Source organism: Cornus florida, unplaced genomic scaffold, assembly GCF_030987335.1.
Source record: "Cornus florida cultivar Cherokee Brave unplaced genomic scaffold, ASM3098733v1 CherokeeBrave_3.0.0_Hap2_Chr02, whole genome shotgun sequence".
In the NCBI taxonomy this organism is placed as follows: Eukaryota; Viridiplantae; Streptophyta; class Magnoliopsida; order Cornales; family Cornaceae; genus Cornus; species Cornus florida.
Window position 1 is genome coordinate 55,003,719 of NW_026775572.1, and position 6,909 is coordinate 55,010,627.

General features: G+C 31.7%; 1 pseudogene; it reads right to left on the bottom strand.

Moving 5' to 3' along the window:
• Nucleotides 1–6,223: 6,223 nt before the first annotated feature.
• Nucleotides 6,224–6,314, bottom strand: LOC132297658 (U2 spliceosomal RNA; annotated as a pseudogene).
• Between the last annotated feature and the right edge of the window lie 595 nt (nt 6,315–6,909).

Genomic DNA, 6,909 nt, shown 5'->3' on the forward strand with positions numbered 1-6,909 from the left:
ATATAATGTAAATAATATCGATTTGTTACCTTTGTAGGTGTTGATTGTCACATGTGTAACTGTGATAATAAGTCTTTTTTGTATTAGTTTCATGATAAAGTTTCCTTCATTTTCAGCAAGATCCTCCCATAACATCAAAGTAGTTGTCCTTGAACTATAATAAAGATTAATTACTTTAGTCATTATATTATATTGGCATAATTATGATCGTATATGTAATATAGTAATGACGTACCTCACATCCATTATAATGACTTCCCGCTTTTTGGTTGTGCCTTTGTTGTTCTTCTTACATATGTTCAATGTAGGAGATACCTCAATAACAATTCCCAAAGCATCTAGCCAGATTAAAAATAAAATAAAAAATTTTAATTTTAATTTTATATATGTACAAGAGAGAACATATATATGGAGAGTTGAGAATTAAATGAAAACTAACCCATATTTTCTTTTGCACTAGTGTAGTTGTTCAGTTCCTTGAAGTCCACAAAATTAAAGTTTATTGTTTCTAAGCTTACTGCTTCAAGCTCTTCAACTTCAATTAAGGTGTTATTAAGAAACTTCAATTCATATTCCTTGTGCACACTTTTATATATAGGATTGACGTCTTTTACAGTTACATTAGAAATTCTGTATGTCTTGTGAAGCAATAGTGAATCACTGAATTTGGTGACGAGCTCGTTAAATAAGACACCTTGAATTTGTGTTCCCTGAAAGAGTAAAAAAGATGTGTAAATAGATTAATAAGATCATTAAATAACAATGTTGCCATACAAATATAGATGCATTTAATGAACTAACAGAAATAGCCGATGGTATACTTACATCATCATCCATTAGAACTACTTTCAACATTGTTCCTAATGTGTATTCCTCGATTGCTCTTCGAAGTACAACTACTTTTTTTGTCGATTCTGTTTTTAAACTAACAAGTGAATTTATTAAGTCAAAGCTTTGGTGACCTTTCTTCATTTTCATGATTTTTTCTGCATGATTAAAAGAAAAAAGAATTAAGGTTAAAGAAAATAAAAATTAAAAATTAAATTGTGAAATAAAAATGATCGAGTATCAAAATAGAAATGAAAAAATATATATATATACATCAATAGTAAGTTAAATCAAAGTTAATATTTTTTTACGTTTTTAAATGAATAAAATTATGAGTGAAAGATTTAAATATTGTAATAATTTGTAGCAAATGTGGGGTATCTTTACCTTTCGAACAATGTAAAATAATTTTGGAATGGGAAGGCATGGATATTAATGTGGGTGTATCCTTGCCTTTCAGACTAGATAACCTCCTTATAGACAACATTTTTAGTGTATGTACCACCTCTAATGTTTGTTTGATCTTCTTAACAAATACTTTAGTAGTTGACATTGAAGTTCCTCTAGATAGTGCGACATATAATTATCCATGGGAGAACACGTGCTCAGGTAGATAAACTCCAATATAAGGAATTGTTTGGCGCTGTGCCTTATTTATTGTCATTGCAAAACTGAACCGGATTGGAAACTGTTTTCTTGTAAAATGGAAAGGCGTAGCTTCATTCTCTGCCGAGCATAGGGGTATTCTTGGAATCAGTACTTGTTTTCCAGCATGTTGTCCATGGCTGATTTCTGCATTGATGCCTTTGTTCCACGATAGATGAGCCTGGTACCATTATACAATCCATTTGTCGGATCCAAATTTCTCAGCAACATTATAGGACAATCGACTTTCAATGTTAACTTATGTGGCGGGAGGCCATTTGAAGCCAATAAATTAAGGAAAATGAGTCCTCGTATCATCAGTAGCTTTGTCAAAGCCATAATACGTAATGGGTTTGCCTGGGAATTATTCAATGAGATTCTCATTCAATTTGTCAATGAAATCATTTTTGGTTACCAATATTGCTTGATTTGTAATATATTCTGCCGAGTGTGCATTTTCGAGGAGGTGTGGGAAAATAGCATTTATCAATTCTTTTTCTAAATCCTCCTCATTTGTAGATTTTATTACCATCTCGTCTGGCAACTTGATCATGTTGTCCACCAGAACTGGTTCTTCCCCATTACCAACACGTAGTAGAAAATTTGCAAATGAAGAATCAGTTCTTACTCTCATGTTCTGTTTCAGTTGTATCTTTTTAATCTTCTTCCATAAGTAAGATTCTACCAAACTTACTCCAATTGTTTCAGCCAGGGTCCCTCGAGGTACAACAGGCAATACTTGTCGAAAGTCTCCACCAAAGACTGCTACTTTTCCTCCAAAAGGTTCCGTGGTACTGAGGAGATCTTGGAGAGTCTTGTCAACTGCCTCAATTGCATAACGTTTAGCCATTGGTGCTTCATCCCAAATAATGACACTTGCTTTACGCATTAGCTCTGCTATTGAACTTTGCTTTGAAATGTTGCACACTACGGACTCGTTTGCTAATATTGGAATTTTAAATCTCGAATGTGCGGTCCTGCCACCAGGTAAAATCTAAGATGCGACTAACTCTAAAGCTATTCTGAAATGTTCAGATCAAATATGATAATTTAAATATGTTTGTTCTCAAGTGTGGAAAGAATTATTTGGTCCATTTGGGTTTGGTTTAGGTTTTGAATCCCTTCCTACTGCAATCGTGGGATATAATAATTAATGAGAGTAGTATAATATAATTTATTAATTTGAATTTTATTAGATAATTACTGTTATTATATTTTGTGTGAGTACTATAGTATAATTTGAATTTATTATATTAGTGTGAGTAGTAGTATATTGCAAAATTCAGTATTACACTTGATCTTAGCCAAAAGGCTGAGAAGGTGTGATTATTATTAGGTTTTGAATATAATTTTGTGATACCCCTCAAATCCGAGACACGGGTTGATCAGGCCCAGGCCCAAACCCGAGAGAATATCTAACAATTAATATTTTAAAACGAATACAGATTACAAAATAGATTTAAGAAGGTAAAATAATAAAGCTGAAACGAATACTAATATAAAATCCTCAACTGATAAAAAATAAATAAATCCAACTTCCGAAACCTCCATGAATACAACTCGGGAATCCATCTCTAGTAGACCCCTAATAATAATCCAAACTGAAAAGAAAACTATTAAAGGAACATCCATAGTAAACCATGGAGAGAAGTCCTACGTCGTCGGAATAATGAGTGATGGTCTCTACTCAGCACGATCAAGCCTACGGCTGGAACAGTCGAACACTTGAAAAATAGAAGTGGGTCAGGCTTACAAATAAGTTATATCCTACTACTATCCAGGACTCTCATTAGACTATAGAGAGGGTCTCAACTTGAATAGAAGGCAACATGCGAAAACGTACCCATAGGTAGGCATGAGTACCTAGATCTAACAGGGTACACCTCAACCTCTCATATCCAGCTACGCATCCTACTGCATATACGCTCCCTAACTGACGACTCTGAAACTCAAACTCATATCGCGGTACCATAAAAATATATTTAAAGTCCGATCCTAACTATCCATCAAGAATCCAGTTAGTCATTCAGCTTGTGCAACTTCTTTGACTTAACATATATAACAAGTAATCCAGTTAGTCATTCAGCTTATGCAGCTTCTTTGACTTAAGCATAAGTATGATTTATTTTGAAATCCATTCCCTTATTCCATTTAGATAGGATGTAATATTTTGACACTAATCTAAACCTAGACATGTCACCGTCCCATACCGGTGCATGTAATCCAATAACCAGTAGTTGATAAAACAAGTTATAAGTGTAATTATCAACTATATAACAAATCCAACAATCGACAGTCAATCATTTAATTATAACCATCAACTACTTCACATTAAGCATGTTATCACTTTGTTATTTAACAAGCCTGTTTAATACTGCTCCACACAGTTCCATGATTGATAAATACACATCATATATGCAACTTTTAATTAAATCCAAGTAAGCATAACAGAGTATACAGATTTACATGCTCACCTTACATTACTACACAATTGTTCAGGAACTGATAACACAACTAATGTATGTTTTCATTATTTATCCATTATAAGCATACAATCATCTTGTAATTTAACATGCTTACAATTTACTACAGAAACACGAACAACCCATAACTCCATTCCCAGACAAATTGCTATGCATAAGGTTGTGCAATTTAAACCCTCAGTCCACAAACAATCTGCTAAGTTACTTAAATATCATATACTGTTTTATCAGCAAACATACTTGATTTCTCATGCATTATCAAGCCCTATGACTACTTAATTTGATCCTAGATCCCAACCAAAATTCCCAGTTACAGTTCCTAAACACACCTGTAGCATCAGAAATCAATCCGGAATCAACACAAAGGGTCAAAAACACAACAAAGGAAGAATGAGACGTCTCCCCACAAGGGGAGCCGCCTCCCCTTTGAGTGGAGCCGGCTCCACACCATGTGGAGCCGCCTCCAGCATTGATGGAGCCGGTTCCCACTTGTGGGGAGCCGTCTCTTTGGCCCTCTACTCCCAATCTGCTCATCTTCTCCAATTGTGTCCTCTCCTGTAACGGTTGGTGCATCCGTCTTAAATTCTAAGGCTACTACTAGTTACAATTATATCCTAGTGTAATCCAGAAATAGTTTAAGGCCTTAGTCACTCCTTGACAACAATCGGAACAAGATTTATGCAACAAGAAGTTAGAACGAGCAGTTTTCCCTTCAAGAACACACACTGTTCTGAAAAAAACTCAACTATGTGAACCGGTGTAATGTTAATGCTTCTCTGAGGGTTAAAAACTAATTTCACTCTTAATATATCAGTTTGCATGAATTAAAAATCTAGTTATGTGAATTAATTTACGAGTTACATACAAAAGATTATAAACAAGCAATGCAACTCATGCTACGTTTAGTTTAAACAAAACAACAGAGACATGCAAACAAATCCACTTTTAATCTTTATAGATTCCTGGAATTGTATTAGAGATGCAAAGAACACAAGCCTAAGGAATAGAGTTAGGATTAGAACTTGCCTTACTCCGACGTCGTTCTCAATTCTCCGGTGACTATCTGTTTGCTCCTCTGGTTTCTCTCTCTGCCTCCACCACCATGAACAGGGTTCTAAAACCCTAGACAGAATTTTACCCGTATAATTATAGGCCACTAATCTTAGGTTCCATTAAACCCTAACTGACTTACCTGGCCCATAAACTAACCTATGATATATAATTGTCTGTTACATATAAGAATTGTAAACCTAATTTATAACCATACGTGTGCAACCCTATATACAACCACGTTAAGAAGGAAACATCAAATTCAATTAAATAATTAACTAAATTCAATTAAATAAATTCAATAAAATAATTAACTACACTGAACACAATTAATTCTCAAGTACAAGTAAATCAATTAATCAATTAAAGCAAAACAAAATCCAATTAAATAACAATTAAATAAACTCACAACTAATAATAATTAAATAAAACTCACAACATATTCAAACAAACCAATAATCAATTAAATAAATTAAAATTTTAATTAAACAATTAAATAAATACCAAGACTATTCTTTTAAAATTAGGGGTATTACAAATTTGAATTTTAATTATTATATGTTTTGAATTTTAGTATAATTTGAATATTAATTAAAATCTTTATTGATTGTGAGATATAATAATTAAACTCTTTATTGTGAATTAAACTCTTTTTATATTTTGTTAATTAGAATTTTATTAGGTAATTACTGTTATTATAATTTAGTAATTTATTACCGTGAAAGCATGTGGTAAGTTTCAGAGCTTTGGAGGTTCTCAAATTAGGAGAGGTTGTATTGTATTTGTTTTTCCTGCTGGTTGGTTATTGCATATTGGTTGGTCCCTGTCGTTTGATGTATTTATTTTGCTTTCCAATATATCATTTTTAGTATGGCTTACAATAATAAACTCATGACTCATCTACATCAAGGATTTTATTAAATAAAAAATATGAAAATTGACCATTTGGTTAAGCACAATTGATTATAGATTGAATTTTCAACAGTATCTCTAAAGCTATTCCGAAATGTTCAGATCAAATACGGTACTTAATTTAAATATGTTTGTTCTCAAGTGTGAAAATAGTTATTTGATCCATTTGGGTTTGGTTTAGGTTTTGAATCCCTTCCTGCTGCAATCGTGGAATATAATAATTAATAAGAATAGTATAATATAATTTGTTAATTTAAATTTTATTAAGTAATTACTGTTATTATATTTTGTGTGAGTAGTATAATATAATTTGAATTTATTATATTTTGTGTGAGTAGTAGTATACTACAAAATTTAGTACTACACTTGATCTTAGCCAAAAGGCCGAGAAGGTATGATTATTATTTCTTTAACTCTATAGTTTTATAAGAGACTTTCATGTAATCCTTTTTACTTAAAACCAATGTGGGATTTTGTAATTTGAATTAAACTCTTTTTATATTTTGTTAATTTGAATTAATTTTAATTTTATTAAGTAATTTTGAGTTTTATAGAATTTATATTGTAGGATATAATAATTAATGAGAGCTCTTTATTGTGAATTAAACTTTTTTATATTTTGTTAATTTGAATTTTATTAGGTAATTTTGAGTTTTATAGAATTTATATCAATTATCAATTAATAAATAAATACTGAAACTCTTTACACAAAGGTCGAGAAAGTAGTACTACACTTGATCTTAACCAAAAGACCAAGAAAGGTTAGCCAAAAGGCCGACCCAAAAAAATTTAGTACTACACTTGATCTTAGTCAAAAGGCCGAGAAGGTGTGATTATTATTTCTTTAGCTCTATAGTTTTATAAGAGGTTTTCATATAATCCTTTTTACTTAAAACCAATGTGGGACTTTGTAATTTGAATTAAATTTTTTTTATATTTTGTTAATTTGAATTTTATTAGGTAATTTTGAGTTTTATAGAATTTATATCAA